Source organism: Sapajus apella, unplaced genomic scaffold (genome assembly GCF_009761245.1).
Source record: "Sapajus apella isolate SASKATOON/1434 unplaced genomic scaffold, GSC_monkey_1.0 scaffold32, whole genome shotgun sequence".
Classification (NCBI taxonomy): domain Eukaryota; kingdom Metazoa; phylum Chordata; class Mammalia; order Primates; family Cebidae; genus Sapajus; species Sapajus apella.
Window position 1 is genome coordinate 17,945,817 of NW_022436972.1, and position 17,094 is coordinate 17,962,910.

The window sequence follows — 17,094 nt, forward strand, 5'->3', positions numbered from 1 at the left end:
TGGTGTAGTGGCTCACGACTGTAATCTCAGCACTTTGGGAGGCTGAGGCAGGCAGATCACCTAGACCAGCCTGACCAACATGGTGAAACCCTGTCTCTACTAAAAATACAAAAATTAGCTGAGCGTGGTGGCAGACACCTGTAATCCCAGCTACTTGGGAGGCTGAGAAGGAGAATCACTTGAACCTGGGAGGTGGAGGTTGCAATGAGCCGAGATCCTGCCACTGTACTCCAGCCCAGGTAATAGAGTGAGACTCTGTCCAAAAAAAAAAAAAAAAAAATCAATGTAATCCACCAAGTCAACAGGCTAAAAAAGAAAAATCATATGATCATATCAATTGATGCAGAAAAAGCAATTGACAAAATCCAACACTTATTCGTGATAAAAATTCTCAGCACACTTGGAATAGAGAGAACTTCCTCAACTTGATAAAGAGCACCTACAAAAAGCCGACAGCTAAAATCATACTTAATGTTGAGAAATTATATGCTTTTCCCCTCAAATCAGGAGAAAGGCAAGGACATCCTTCTCATCACTCCTATTCAACAATGTACAGGAAGCCCTATTAGTGCAATAAGACAAGATTAGGAAATAAAATATATACAGATACGGAAGGAAGAACTAAAACAAGGTTTTACTAAGAAACAAATGGAAGCATCTCCAGTTTCTTTTCTCTCTCTCTCTCTCTTTTTTTTTTTTTTTTTTTTGAGACAGTCTCTGTCGCCCAGGCTGGAGAGCAGTGGTGCAATCTTGGCTCATTGCAACCTCTGCCTCGCAGATTTAAGCAAGTCTCCTGCCTCAACCTCCTGAGTAGCTGGGACTACAGGTGCACACCACCACGCCCAAATAATTTTTTATATTTTTAGTAGAGATGGGGTTTCACCATGTTGGCCAGGCTGGTCTTGAACTCCTGACCTCAAGTGATTCGCCTGCTTTGGCCTCCCAAAGTGCTGTGATTACAGGAGTAGGTCACCACTCCTTGCCTCCAGTTTCTTTTTGAATTTATAGACTTTTTAATTGCATACTTATTTTCTATTTCAAAGATTTCTGCTGTTATCTTTTTATAATTGACTTCCTTCTAATTCCTTTGGGTTTAATTTTTTTGTTCTCTTCCTAGCTTCTTAAGATACGAGCTTAAATCATGTGAATTTCCAATTATTCTTTTTCTCAAATGTATACATTTGAAGCTATTAATTTCTTTTCAACCCCTTCTTCTTCTTTTTTTTTTTTTTTTTTGAGGAAGAGAGCTGCTCTTTGTCACTCAGGCTGGAGTGTAGTGGCACAATCTCAGCTCACTGCAACCTCTGCCTTCCAGATTCCAGCAATTTTCCTGCCTCAGCCTCCCAAGTAGCTGAGATTACGGGTGCATGCCACCACACCCAGCTAATCTTTTGTATTTTAGTAGAGACGGGGCTTCACCATGTTGCCCAGGCTGGTCTCAAACACCTGAGCTCAGGCAATCCGCCTGCTTCAGCCTCCCAAAGTGCTGGGATTACAGGCGTGAGCCACAATGCTGGCCTTTTAGCCCCTTGTTTACTTGTATCTCGATGTTTTAATATGTCTTATTTTTATTATTATTTAGTTTTACATGTTTTCTAATTTTTTTTTGTATTTCTTCTTAGACTTACGTGTTATTTAAAAATCTGTTGCTTAATTTTCAAACACTTGTGGGTAGGGGTCTCTAGTTATCTTCCTGTTGTAGATTTTTAGTTGGATTCCATTGTAGTCAGAGAACACACTTTATGTAATTTGAGTCCTTTGAAATTTGTTGAGACTTGCTTTACGTGCTAGTGTATACTCCATTTTGATAAGTATTCATGTGCTCTTGAAAAACAGTATTTATTCTGCATTTGTCAAGTGCAGCGTTCTATATATGTATGACAATTAGGTCAATTTAGTTACTTCTGTTGTTCAAATCTTACATATCCTTTCTGATTTTTTTGTCTGATGGTTCTATCAGCTATTGAAACAAGTGTTAAAATCTCCAAATAATGATGGTGGATTTGTCTATTTCTCCTTTTAATTCTGCCAACTTTGCTTAATATGTATTGAAACCATGGTAGGAAACATTTTTAAAAAAATTTAGACATTATAAATTCTTAGGTACATGTAAATTTAGGACTGCTAATTGATCTTTTTATTATTATGAGATGTCCCTCTTCAGAGATATTTCTTGCCCTAAAGTCTATGCTGTCTGATTATGTCTGATATTAATATAGCTATACCAGCCTTTCTTGTTGTTGTTACGTTGCCATGGCATGGCATTTTTTTTCTATTCTTTTTTTTTTTTTTTTTTGAGACGGAGTTTCGCTCTTGTAACCCAGGCTGGAGTGCAATGGCGCGATCTCGGCTCACCGCAACCTCCGCCTCCTGGGTTCAGGCAATTCTCCTGCCTCAGCCTCCTGAGTAGCTGGGATTACAGGCACGTGCCACCATGCCCAGCTAATTTTTTGTATTTTTAGTAGAGATGGGGTTTCACCATGTTGACCAGGATGGTCTTGATCTCTTGACCTTGTGATCCACTTTTTTTTTTTTTTTTTGAGAGAGAGTTTGTCTCGCTCTCTTGCCAAGGCTAGAGTACAATGGCATGATCATGGCTGACTGCAGCCTTGGCCTCTTGGGCTCAAGAGCAATCCTTCCACCTCAGCCTCTAGAGTAGCTAGTACTACAAGCCTGTGCCCACCACACCCAGCTAATTTTTAATTTTTCTTCAGGTGGAGTCTCCATCTGTTATCTGGGCTGCAGTACAGTGGTGTGATCTCAGCTCATTGGCACCTCCACCTCCCAGATTCAAGCGATTCGTCTGCCTCAGCTTCCTGAGTAGCTGGAACTACATGCTCATGGCACCATGCCCAGCTAATTTTTGTATTTTTTTTTTTTTTTTGTAGAGACAAGGTTTTGCCGTGTTGGCCAGGTTGGTCTTGAACTCCTAGCCTCAAATGATCCACCCTCCTCAGCCTCCCAAAGTATAGGAGTACTGGAATTATAGGCATGAGCTACCATGCCCAGCCTCCATTCTTTTTCTTTAAAACTTATGTCTTCTATTTAAATTGAGTCTTTCTCTCACCCTCTCTCTTTTTTTTTTTTTTTTTTTGAGACAGTCTTGTTCTGTCACCCAGACTAGAGTGCAGTGACTCCATCTTGGCTCACTACAATCTCTGCCTCCTGGCTCGAGCAATTCTCCTGCCTCAGCTTCCCGAGTAGCTGGAATTACAGACATGCACCACCATGCCTGGCTAATTTTTGTATTTTTGGTAGAGACAGGGTTTTGCCATGTTGGCCAGGCTGGTCTTGAACTCCTGGACTCAAGTGATCTGCCTATGTTGGTCTCCTAAAGTGCTGGGATTACAGGTATGAGCCACATCACCCAACCTGAGTCTCTTGTGAACAGAATATGTATTTTTCTTTTTTGTCTAAAAGTAATTCTGATCTTCTAGTTGGGGTACTAATCCATTAACATTTAATGTAATTATTGAAATATTTATGTTTAACTCTATTATCTTGTCAACTTGTTTCTATTTCTGTTCTTTATTTCTCCTTTCACTTTTGAGGGGAGAGAATAAAATATTTTTATTATTCTTTTTTTGTCTTCTGTTATTTTAACTTACTGGTTTTCAGCTTTAAGAGATGGGGTCTCACTGTGTTGCCCAGCCTAAAGTGCAGTGGCTATTCACAGGTCTTTCTGGGGGTCTCAACAAAGAGTTTGGGATGCGTTTCACCTATTCACCTCGGTGGGCTTTGTTTTTCTATCTCTTCAGTACCATGCTGCAAAAATCTTTGCCCAGTTCTCCAGCCTCCCAGCTGCTGCTTTTCTTTTGGTTCTCCTGCAGTATCTGCCTGTGCTTCTCAGCTTAGGAGTTTGCAAACATCTCAAGGGGAGATTGCATATAATCTTTTGGGTTTATTTCCCTGCAACTCTCTCCTCCCTGAGATTTTACCAAGTTGCAACCACTTGAGCAGCTTTGAACTCTAATCTGTCTCTTCAGCCTAATAGAACTGCCACTTACTCTATTCCCTCACCTGTGCGTTGGGTCAGGGTCAGTATAGAGATCACTTTGATGTGCCTCCCTTCTCTTAGGTATTGTCTGCCTCAGTTGCCCTCCAATGCTTTCAAATGTTGTGCTGTATATTAGTCCATCTGTTACAGTTGTTTTCATGGAAGGGTTAGCTCAATAGAATGGCTGAAATCAGAAGTCTTCTATTTTACAATAAATAAAAATCTAAAAGAATTCAAAAGAGTAGAGTAAGGAAATTACAAAAGCAGAAAAGCTGAATTACAGATCACAAACTTCAGTCCTAACCTAAAACCATCCTTTAGTCTTCTGAAGTTTTAAATCTTAAGTTTATAACAAATGGACTCTTTTCTGATTTTCAGTTTGGTTCTTTGGCAAGAGTTTTGTACCTAGACTAAGAAAGTCATGGTTTGGTCTCTGGACTTTTAAATAAAAAGTACGTGATTTGAACAAACCTTTTTTTTTTTTTTATTTTTTTGAGACAGAGTCTCGCTCTTGTTGGCCTGGTCAGGCTAGAGCGCAGAGGCGAGATCTTGGCTCACTGCAACTTCTGCCTCATAAGTTCAAGAGATTCTCCTGCCTCAGCCTCCCAAGTAGCTGGGATTACAGGTGCGTGCCACCATGCCTGGCTAATTTTTTTGTATTTTTAGTAGAGATGGGGTTTCACCATGTTGGTCGGGCTGGTCTGAACCTCCTGACCTTGTTATCTGCCCGCCTTGGCCTTCCAAAGTACTGGGATTACAGGCATGAGCCACTGTGCCCTGCCAACAAAGTTATTTTGATCACTTAGTTTTGTCAGTAGTCAGGGAAGATAGCCCTTAAAGACTGCTTGCTTTAAGTCCTTTAAGGAATAAGCTGGGTATATGTAAATAAATAAATACAATGCAAAGTGCTTGCCCTGTCTTCCTAGTAGTTGATATGACATCACCTTAAGTGTGGAGGCAAAGTTCACAAGGGTGCCTTCCCCATAGGGATGGGTGCTTTTACAAAATTTCCAGCTCTTGGACAATTTCTTCTCATGCTCTATTTTTCTTTTATTCGCTAATTAGAGCTATGAATTAGACAAAAACATGATTGCAATTTCCTCCCCCATCTGGGTCAGATTGTCCTGCCTAACCTCTAAAATATAAGAGAACACAGGTGTTTGAGTGGGATGCTGGGTCGGGAGAGCTGGCTGGCCAGGTGGGCCTGACCAGGGAAAATTCCCTGTGGATAGGCCAGGGAGGAACCCAATCTATCAGAAAGGTTTTGGAATCTGAACAAAAAGAGCTATTTATGTAATTCAAAAGTAGAACAGCATTAAGTTCAGGCAGCCAGATGAATGTGTTCTCATGATTAAAATGAACTTTGGGGCTGAATTTGGGGGCCTGATGGGACATGCCTTCAGGGGCACAGCCTCACTTTGTCTCTGACTCCGCTTTTCTAGGCTTTGGGTGTGACAATCCCCTTCTATTTGTCATATCCTCCTTTAGGTGTTTTACCAATGTCAGCCTGGTTGGTATCCTGCTGATCTCTTCATGGTCACCTTACATCTTTGCTCAGGTGCTTTATGTGCTCAGTATACATTGTTTTTAGAGCGCATTGTTGCTTTCTGTTCCCAAATTTGCAGGGAGGATCTTATTATAATCCCCATGTCCACACTGCATAATGGACCAGGTGCTTTATGTATTTATTTCCTGACCTTCACTCCAGTCTAAAAGGTCATCACCTTCATTTCCACAAAGATGTGGAAGCTGAGGATGATAGAGGCTAAGGATCTGCCCAAGGTTGGAAAACTTGAATCTCACAGAATTTGTGTTCAAACTGAGGGCTTACCCCAAACTCAGGGTTCTGCCTGCTGCTGCTGTATGAGTACCAGACTGTGAATTACTCCAAATTTTTATGTCACCTGTAGAGGAAAGGGGAACTAAAAAAGTGGTTTAGTCAAACAAAAAACTTCCTAATGTGGCAAACCTTTATGTCTTTTTGTCTTAATTTGTGTTTCTCTTTCTATAATTCCATCTGTTTATATCTATTGAACCCCTACTTTGTGCCAGGAACATACAGAACACAAAAGACATGAAGGCTATAATCTAGTAAGAGTATAATTGGTACAACTCTAAAAATAGTAATTTAGCAATATTTTTCATCTTCCAAGTGTGTATAATCATTGACCAGAAATTCTACTTTTGGAATTACTGACATACAAGCATAAAGCCTATAGTCTGACTGTGAATACTGGGATATACATAATAAATGCAAAGTATATAATCCCAAATTGAGATAAGTATCATAAAGGAAAAAAGAGGTGCATTAATAAGGGTTAGACCAGAGAAACAGGGCCAGTATATAAATACATTTACCTATGTGCATATATACATATATACACAGAGAGAGAAGGAGAGCAAAAGGTTTATGACAGGAGTCGACTTATGCAACTGTGAGGACTGGCTAGGCAAGTCTGAAACTGAAGGACAGGCCAGCAGGCTGGAAACTCTTGAGCAAGAGCTGATGTTGCAGTTTGCAGGTGGAATTTTTTCTTCCTCAGGGAAACTTGTTTTTCTCTTAAGAACTTTCAGTTGATTGGATGAAGCCCACCCAGATTAGCATAGATAATCTACTTCAAGTCATTTTAAGTAGATATTATCACACCTACAAATCTCACTAGTAACTCCTAGGTTAGTGTTTGACTGAATAACTGGGTACCATAGCCTAGCCATGTTGACACATAAAATAAACAAACACAAAGAGGTTAAAACTATGTTGCTTAAGATGCATTCAACAGCAAGAAACAGGAAATCTAAATGCAACTGCCTAAAACGTAGGAAATGTATTGGCCTACAGCACGGGAAGGCCAAACATAAGCTGGGGCACCTGGCTCTGGCCATCTACATGGCCCTCCCACATCTGAGGGAGGGATTTGTGCTCAGGCTGCCTGACAAGATGGTGGTGGCAGTTCCAGACCTCATCTTCTGTGTAAGGAAGAGAGAAGTGATCTCTTCCTGCAACTCTCTGAAGAGTGGAAAATTTTTCGGAGGCCTCCGGCAAACTTCATCATATCTCATGAGTGAAAGTAATAGAGACGTTACTATTTGCATTTGTAAAATAAAAAATACTAAAGATACAAAATACTATTAACATTTGCAAAAGAAAAGATACTGTTTAAATTGACTTCTGGTGAGATGGTACCTGTTTCTATTCACTAGCAACAGGTAAGGTGCTTGTTTTCTCGGAGCCTTGCCCACAAAGCGTGTTATCAAACGTTTTGCAATTTGTTGATCTGATAGGCAAAGAATGATATATCAATGTAATTTAAATTTAATTTGTATTTAAATATAGTAATATTGAATTATTTAACTTATAAAACATCTTCTTACATGCTTATGAGGCACCTCTATTTCCTTTTTTTAATAAACTATCTGCTTATATCCTTTTCCCATCCATTTTTTTTTTCTATTGGATTTTTTATCTTTTTCTTACAGTATTAAGTTGGGAGTTCTTTTTATCTGAAGGAAATTATCCGTTTGTGATTAGAGCTATCAACACATTTTTCTCATTTTGTCATTTGTCTTTTCTTGGCTTTGTTTCTGGAAGTTAAAAAAAATTTATATCGTTCAATCTATAAGACTTTTTTTATGGCTTTTTGGTTTTATATAATACTTAGACAGTTCCTCCTTACTCCAAAAACTATTTTTAAAAAACTATTTTTTCTTTATTTCTTTTATTCTTTTATTTTTACATTTAAAACAACATCATCTGGGTTTTGTCCTTTTTTTGTTGTTTTTTTTTCATAAGACTATATGGCTGCCTAAATATTATATGTTGTAATATTCACATTTTCCTTCACTGTTCTGAAATTCTAGTTTTTAGACTTTAACTTATAGAAGAGAAAGCTGCAAGTATTGGTACCTGGGATTTATACAAATGGGAACTTTCCCAGTCTTTGGCAAATGGCAGCAGAGGCTACCTGCTTAAAACAATAGATGCTATGCGCTTTAATTTCTTATTAAGAATTCTGTGTGTGGGCTGGGCATGGTGGCTCACACCTGTAATCCCAGCACTTTGGGAGGCCAAGGTGGGCAGAACACCTGAGGTCAAAAGTTCAAGACCAGCCCAGCCAACATGGTGAAACCCCATCTCTACTGAAAATACAAAAAAATTAGCCAGGCATGGTGGCACACACCTGTAATCCCAGCTACTTGAGAGGCTGAGGCAGGAGAATCACTTGAACCCAGGAGTCGGAGCTTGCAGTGAGTCGAGATCACACTCCAGCCTGGGCAATAAGTGAGACCCCATCTCTAAAAAAAAAAAAAAAAAAAAAAATTCTATGTGTGGCAAGGGTGGAACAGGGAACACACAAGTTGTTATGATGCTTGAGAAACTGAGTTACACAATTTGTTGATTTTTTTGTGTGTGTGATGAGGAGATTACACAAATCAGAGAAGGAATCAAATATAGAATAACCTTTTTTTTGGGCCTCTACTTTCAACTGCGTGCTTAGTTCCTCCTGTTCTCAAGAAGTTCCTTGCTTATTTCTTGGGTAGCACCAATTTTGCTGTTAACTATCACCACACAGAACAAAAATGAGCACAGGGAAAATATATTCAATATTCCATATGAAAGAAAGTAAAGTTCCTAGCCATAAATAAAACATTTTGGTCATTGTTTTGGAGGATGGAGATTATCATCTTGACCAAAGCTAATCTTGGCATCAAAATCTGTAGCTAGTGGGGCCGTCAACGGTCATTGTTTATGAGGGGAGAGAGGAAAGGGAAAAGGAGGAACTGCAGATGGCTGACACAGGGACCGGAGGTTGTGGCTCTGTCACATGTTGGTCTCCGGAAGAGGTCTAGGCCCAGGAGAGGAGCGCCTCTTTGGTTGGGGGAAGAAAGTGCCCAGGGCGGTATGTTCATTATGGGCTTCACCTTCTCCATTCCATGGAGTGCCCAGCAGCTGAGCAGAGCTGGGAGGTGGGCCAGGCTGCCTGCTGGAGCTCATGGAGGCATCCCCACCTAGGGAAGAAGAGAACTTGGCCAGGTGAAGCTTGAAAATACCAGTAACTTTGTCTTCCAAACTACACCTAGCCACCCAGAAAATCTGGAGTGACTTCCCCACTTCTGTCCACACACTCTGCTTTCTTGGCTTGTAGTGGCTTCTTTACCCTTTGTGGGGTCCTTGGTATTAATTTTCATTTGATTTCACCTGTATGTGTTGAAGTGAGGAAAAAAAGGCCAACAGGCAGGAGAGGCACATTATGGTTGTCCCAACTCTGCAAGATAGCCCTGGGCTCCATGTGCCCTCCCCACCTGAGGAAATCTTACGGAGAGCGTGAGTGGAGAGCAACCTGTAGGGCCTTTGCTGCTGCCCTAGGGTGGATTGTTAACCAGGGCTCACTGGTCAGGGCTGATTTTAACTTGTTCTTTTGGCAATCTGGGGTGGAGGGGAGGCAGGGATCTTGTTTCAACTCTGCCATGAGCTAGAGATGCTCTTCCTTAAGAGATCTGGTCTTGTTTTTTCAAACCCTCAGCTCACCCTTATTACCCTCTGACACTCTCTAGGTGGCCCTGTGGCTCTCAGCACCTATCAATGATCCCTTCACTCTTAACATCATGAAACAAAGGTAAGGACCTTTTTTCCACTGTCATAGCTGCTAAGCCCATTGAGTAAAAAAAGGTCAGCTCACTGACACGACTGTATTCTCAAGTAAAATATTAAACCTATTGAAAACCAAAATGAGCGATTGAAGCATAAGATTCAAATCATCCAGGTTTTGAGCCAGCTTGAGGGTGTGCCGGGTGAAAAAACATGAGTCACAGAAGCATCTGTGGCTCTTTTTTCCAAAGAGATTCTCAGGAGGTTTGGTATTTATTCATTTTCCTTTAAAAGGAATGAGAGAGGGACAGCAGTGAGACCAATGAGAATGTGTCTGTGAGACTTTAATTAGTACCCCAAAAATCTACATTTCACATAAGATAAGGCAAGCACTGAAGAAAAAGGGAATAGAGGAAGCAGAGGTCTTGGGGGGTGATGAAGGAACCATTAATCTTATCTTGTTTTTGTTCCGTGTTTGGGAAGACAAGCTAGCAATCTGTTTAAAGGGCTGGTTTCTGTTTAGACCTTAGAAAAGGAAACCAATGACTTTTATCAAGGGAGGAGGTGTCAGATTGTAGCCATGAATTCTGCTTCCAAGTTTCCTCTGGGGATCCTCCGGCCAAGAAAGGGTCCATTCAGTCAGTTGGGGGTCTTAGAATTTTATTTCTATGTTGTGTAAAGAAAGTACTAAATGATTAAGTGCATATAAGACAAATACAATTGCATTCTGAATGTATCTGTGTCTTGAGGGGTAGGAGAAAAAGAAGAAAGAGAATGTAATTGTAGAGAAACGAGGGAGAAAAGAACGAAACACAATATAGGAAAGGGCCATGGATTCAGTGGAGGAAGGTGGCAGTGTTGACTCCTGTATAGCCACCCTCCCTTTTAACATGCTAACATTTTACAAACCCAACTACTTCCAGTATTCCATTGCTTTCATCCTTAACTATTAAGGGTCAGTTCTGATTAAGGTAGCCAAACTGTCACCACAGTGGAAATCATTTTCTAACCTACAAAAGCAAGAACTAAAGTTACCTATATCAAGGTCCCATCAGAAGCCAGAGAACTGGAAAACCCGCCTATTGGCTGAAGGTCATGGTTGTGGTGAGGACTAGGGGGATGATGTATACTTGTATGTGCCAGGAGTCTGTATTTGAAGGTGATCTCAAGGATGCTGGTGCTAGTGAAAATTATTGGCAGGTCTCATAAATATTTGCATTTCAATACAGACCTCTTAAATGCCAAGTCTCCTGGAACTCATGAAGGAATGAGTCACTAATGGTAAAACTTCAGGTGCCACTACAAGTTGAGATTTGTTTCTCGGGGTGAGGGGGAGGAAAAAATGTCCTAGTTTTTATCACATGAATATTTTTTTCTTTTTAAGTTTTAACTCTACCCTAAGACAGAGATGCTCTTCCTTAACAGATCCTTTCTGGAAATATTTACATCAAAACACCTTCCCCTATTTTTCACCTCCTTTCTGACCTTGTGTATATGCTAAGTGCTGTTTATGAAGTATTTGCTGCTGGGGAAAGGGAGAGGTTATAGGGGGTGGGGCCTCCTTCTCTTCAGCTATTACCAGCTTCTCTGGCTCCCATTTCTGCAGGATGACAGGGAAGGTCCCACCCACTGTGACTAACACCCTGGTGAAGCACTTAATTGCTGCCCCCTGAAGCATCTAGTGGCCTACGTGCTACGCCCCCACTCTGAGGATAATCCATAAACTCCTGCTGCTGCAGGGGCTGTTTTGCTGCATGGGGGAGTTTTGGTTTTGGGGATGAGGGTGGAGAATGAGTCACTTTCCACTCGTTTTCTAGAACCTTCCACAGCAGTGTGCCTTTAGAGAGCTGGGTAATGTAGCCTTTCCTAGTTATAGAGCCAGTGACAATTTCATCCCCAAGAACGTAGTTGGTTTGGGGGCAATGATTTACATTTAATGAAAATGGTAATTTTCCACAGCCTCTGGTAAACACAGTTTGGCTTTAGTGTAGTAGAAAGTGCTCGCTTTCTTTCACCCAGCCCAGTGAGTTTTCAAAGTTCAGAAAACTTTCCTCATTACCAGTGGATTAATAACTGCAGTGGAAATGTGTTTGTCAATAGGGTTGAGGGTAATCTGCATGTGGCAGATTCTTCCCACCTAAAGCAAGAAGAACTGGTTTTCTGTGATGGGTTTTGTAACACCAGCAGGGAAGTGCTGCAGCTGGTTTGTTCTGAATTTTCATGCCTGTCTTCTCAGTCCTCATCTTGTGTCAACCATAGCTCTATCTCCCTTGGTTCCAATTCCAGAAACATAATCTTCTTGACATGGCTTTTCTCTGACAATCTGGGTACCCCGGCTGTCTCTGGCCACACCTTGCTTCTAAGGCAAATAAGAAACTTTAATTTGGGCTCCTGAGTGGAAACAACAGACAGTCATCAACAAAAGAGGGCTCAGGCTGGGCAAGGTAGCTCATGTCTATAATCTCAGCACTTTCGGAGGCTGAGGCAGGCAGACCACTTGAGGACAGGAATTCTAGACCAGCCTGACCAACATGATGAAACCCCATCTCTACTAAAAATACAAAATTAGTTGGGCATGGTGGCGCATGCCTATAATCCCAGCTAGTTGGGAGGCTGAGGCAGGAGAATTGCTTGCACCTGGGAGCCAGAGGTTGCAGTGAGCCAAGATAGCGCCATTGCACTCCAGCCTGGGCAACATGAGTAAAACTCTGTCTCTAAAAAGAAAAAAAAAGAACAGAGGGCTCTTGCCTGGGCTTGCTCAGAAAATCCCCACTGCAGAGGCGGGTGCAGCTGTTGCTCCAGCTCCTGATTATTCATCTCTTGTCAAATTAGCAGGAAGTTTAATTCTATTAAATATTAACCCTTGTCCTGGAGGCCTCGGTTGCTTTAGTAGAGAGAATTGAGGATAGAAGGTAGTGGAAAAGAGAAAGGGAAAGAACATCTAGAAGGCAAACAGAGGGAGAGACATGAAGTCAGGGAGGATCAGAAGGTGGAGGGAAGAGAATATGAGGGAGAGGATTGCAGTTCAGCAGGTTAGGGGGGTAGCTTGATCTCATCAACTGCTTTTTGTTGATCAGCTCTCTTGCCACTGTTCCTTGCTCTGTCAGAGATTTCACCCTTATTATCTCAGAAAAAAAATATAATTACACAGGGAAAAAAGTCAGGTTAAGAATGGCATGTACAGTATGATTGCCTTTTATTTTTTATTTTTATTTGTTTATTTATTTATTTTTTGAGATGAAGTTTTGCTCTTGTCACCCAGGATGGAGTGCAATGGTACTATCTCAGCTCACTGCAACCTCCTCCTCCCTGGTTTAAGCAATTCTCCTGCTTTAGCCTCCTAAGTAGCTGGGATTACAGGTGCCTGCCACCATGTTCTGCTAATTTTTGTATTTTTAGAAGAGATGGGGTTTCACCATGTTGAGCAGGCTGGTCTCAAACTCCTGATCTCAGGTGATCCCTCCACCTCTACCTCCCAAAGTGCTGGGATTACACGTGTGAGCCACTAAGCCTGGCCGATTCCCTTTTAAATATGTTTGCATAAATATCTTAGAGGCTATAAATAAACATTTCATTATTTTGGAATGATAGAATTATAAGTTCATTTTTGTTTTCTTCTTTTTTGTTTATCTATATTTTCTATAATGAATATATATGCATATAATAGTAAAGGTCAAGTTATATTAAAATTGAGGCATGCTGGGCGTGGTGGCTCGTGCCTGTAATCCCAGCACTTTGGGAGGCTGAGGTGGGTGGATCACCTGAAGTCAGGAATTTGAGACTAGCCTGATCAACATGGAGAAACCCTGTCTCTACTAAAAATACAAAATTAGCTTGGCATGGTGGTACATGCCTATAATCCCAGCTACTCAGGAGGCCGAGGCAGGAGAATCACTTGAACCTGGGAGGCAGAGGTTGTGGCCAGCCAAGATCGTGCCATTGCACTCCAGCCTGGGCAACAAGAGCAAAACACCATTTCGGAAAAAAAAAAAAAAACATTGAGGGGAAGCCAGGCACATTGGCTCATGCTTGTGATCCCAGCACTGTAGGAGGCTGAGGCTGGAGGATCATTTGAGAGCAGCCTGGGCAACTTAGAGAGACCCCCCCCATTTCAAAAATTAATGATAATTAATAAAATTGAAAGGAAAGGACAGAGACAGAGGAAGAAAACTGTGGAGTTGGGAGAAGGAGGACACAATGTTTTTTGAGGCATGTGATGATCCAGATATTCTATTGAACTATATTTCCCAGTGTTAATTGCCTGCTCTTTGCATTTAGTAGCTATTTGACTACTATGTTCAGTGTTTTAAGGGTTCTAATTCTTACATCTTTAGAACTGTATTTTTAAACCAGAGGTACATATGGGAATCGGCAAGGAAACTTTTAAAAAATGTTTGTGCTAGTGTTTCAGAATTTTGCTTCTGATTCAGCTAAAACCAGGTTCTTGTCACATGACCAAGAAAATTTAGGCACGTGGACACATTGAAAGGTGAATAGAGAAGGATTTTATTGCGTGAAAAGGGAAAACAAAAAGAAAAAACTCAGCAAAGGGAGGTGGAGTCCCGCTAACAGGATCCCACCTCACAGACTGAATACCAGGGCTCCTCCCCTTACCTGTGGCTTCACCATGCTCCCCCAGGGCTCACGTGGGCATGCTCAGACAAGGCCCTGGGCATGTTCCTTCACCTACACAAAAGCATCTGATGTAAATACTTGTGGGGAGGGTGGGAGATTCTCCCCTTTTTATCTGCCTAGGCATTTGGCTGGCTGTCTAGGGCCCTACCCTCAGAAGTTCTGATTCAGAATGCCTAGGTAGGGTCTGAGTAGGAGTCTTTGAAAACCTTTATCAATGTTCAGATACTCATCATGGTGGAAAGTTCCTTGGTGTATAAGACACTGAGGTACTGAATAAAAATATTAGAACTTCTAATTTTATTTTCTATTGCATCCTTTAAAAAATCTCTACATACTTGTATGTTCATATTACACTGATATCAATATGACATGTATAACCTGCAAATAAATACATTTATATATTTGAGGGTATGCTGAAATGTTTTTGTTATAAGGATGTACAATAAAAAAATTAGGAAACAACTAATGGCTTCAGCAGATTCATTATGAGTGGGTTAGCTCGTGTCCAACTGAACTGAAAACTATTCTCTGGGCTGAGGTAACAATAACCTGAGAATTTCACACAACAGATGATGACTCATTGTGACCTACTTCATTTCCTGCTTATAGGTGTATTATTTTTTATTGGTCTTGTGTCATCGTTTGTGGGTACATTACCTTCTCCACGTCAGCCACAACTGTCTCCTTTGTAAATACACATGCACATACATGCAGGTATGACAGAGCTCAGCACTTGGGAAACACTCAAAGCTTTAAAGGCTGATCATTATTTTGCAGTTTTTACATGTTATACTCTCATAGCTGCTTTGATAAAAATGAACTAGATTATCTTAAAAAGTAAAACAATCCTCAGTAATTAATAGTTTGTAACTAAAACATTGATTAAACAATAAAACAACAGAAAAAAATTAAAGAGTGATAAGTAAATCTCCCAACTTCCAGGTAAAGATGGAGAACAGAACACACACACACACACACACACACAGAGTCTCCTTTTTCTTCCTTCTGATAAAAACAGAAGAAATGATAGCAACACTTTTTTTCAACTCCCCATAGCAACATTTTGAAAGCTGGAAAGTAAGAAGTGTGGCCAATGATATAACAGACATGGGAAAACTGAATCCTAAGTCAGCAGTGATGAAATTTGAGAAACAACCAGAATCCCACAAGGGCTCAGGAATTGGCAGTGCCAGGTATCTGGAAGTGGGGTGGGGCATCCTAAAACCCGGAGTGGTTCAAAGTCTGTTTAGGAAGCACTCTGACTCCCAGGTCCCTTCCCAGTCTGCACCAGGCTGGTAGCCTATCCCCACCACAAAGTCTAGAACAGAAGGTCTACCAATAGGAGAACACTGGGCAGAGTTGAGGGCTGGATGCTGTGTTGGAAACTGAGAAATTAAGTGGACAGACACTGAGACCCACTGCTCTTTCCCCAGTGAGCTCCCATGATGCTGGTTGCCAGAATTATATCCTTTGAGCATGAGCCTGGAAGAGTCTTCTAAGGGGAATTTGATCTCCACAAGAGTAAAAATTTAAATGCACTGTTGTGTGGGTCCTTCAGCCAAATAACCCAGCCAGAGCATGTTGTGGAGCCTCCAGACAACAAGGCCTAATTGGTCCAAAATCTCTACTCAGCTTTTTAGCTCCGATTTTAAATACTAACAGATAATCAAGGTTTAATAGACACTGAGGAAAACCTCTCACATGAAATACAGCAACCAAGAGGAATAGGAAAAAGCAACTTCAAGGAAAGAGAGACTGTACAGGGTGAAGAAAATGTCAAATACCCTCTGATTAATATCCTCAGAGATAAGATAGATAACTATCAAAAAAGAATATAATGTTAGTAAAAGGAACATTCAGGGAACACATATGACCTCTTGGAAATTAGAAATATGATTAAAAAATTAAAAATTCAATAAGAGAAAATGAAGAAAAGCAAATCTCTGAAATTAGAGCAAAAGAGAAAGAAATGTACAAATGAAAGGAAATATAAGAAAATCAGGAAAACATAGCTGGGCATGGTGACAGGCACCTCTAATCCCAGCTACTTTTAGAGGCTGAGGCACGAGAATCACTTGAACCCGGGAGGCAGACGTTGCAGTGAGCCGAGATCACACCACTGCGCTCCAGCCTGGGTGACAGAGCAAGACTCTGTCTCGAAAAAAGAAAAGAAAAGAAAATCAGGAAAACAGAACAGAAGGTTTAATATTGCAAATAGGAGTTCTAAAAAGAGTGAACAGAGAAACCAGAGGAAAGAAAGTCATTAAAGAAATAATTTCTCACAACTAACAAGCATGCATTTTTGGAATGAAAGGGCTACCAAATGCCAGCAGAAAGAGAATAGACCCACACTAAAGCACACCAGTGTGATATCTCGAAACAGTGAGGACAAAGAACAGATGCTACAGGCTTTCAAAGAAGAGGAGCAAACAAGTCCTTCCTAAAGGATGACAAATCAGAATGGCATCAGACTTCTCAATAGCAACAGAAGGCCAGATGGCAGTGGCTTTCAGAATTCTCAAGAAAAACTGTTTATTCTCTAGAATTCTATGCTTGGTGCAAAGAATCCATCAAGTGTCAGACTAGAGTGAAAACAAACATTTTCTGACATCCAAGTTCTCGAGAATTTATATCCCATGCCCCTGCCTTAGGAAGTTCCCAAACATACGTCAAAATAATAAACTAAGAAAGAGGACTCAAAAGTTCAACCAGGAATGAGGCAAGAGAATCTCCGTGATGATGGTGAAGGGAGATTCCAAAATGAGAGCTGTGTCTCAGGTGCAGGTTAGAGCATGCTATAAGGCTATGGGAGAGATTTTTAAAAAAATTTTTAGGAGACTGGTGAAATTATTAGAACATCTGAAAATTCTGAATG

The 17,094-nt window shown here is 40.9% G+C and overlaps 1 long non-coding RNA gene across 1 annotated transcript; it reads left to right on the top strand.

Annotated features, from left to right (window-relative positions):
- The first annotated feature begins 8,866 nt into the window (after window positions 1-8,866).
- Window positions 8,867-16,168, top strand: LOC116562427. Its single transcript, XR_004273935.1, has 3 exons — window positions 8,867-9,029; window positions 9,551-9,612; window positions 15,276-16,168. It is a non-coding gene; the product is annotated as an uncharacterized LOC116562427 (long non-coding RNA).
- The last annotated feature ends 926 nt before the right edge of the window (window positions 16,169-17,094 follow it).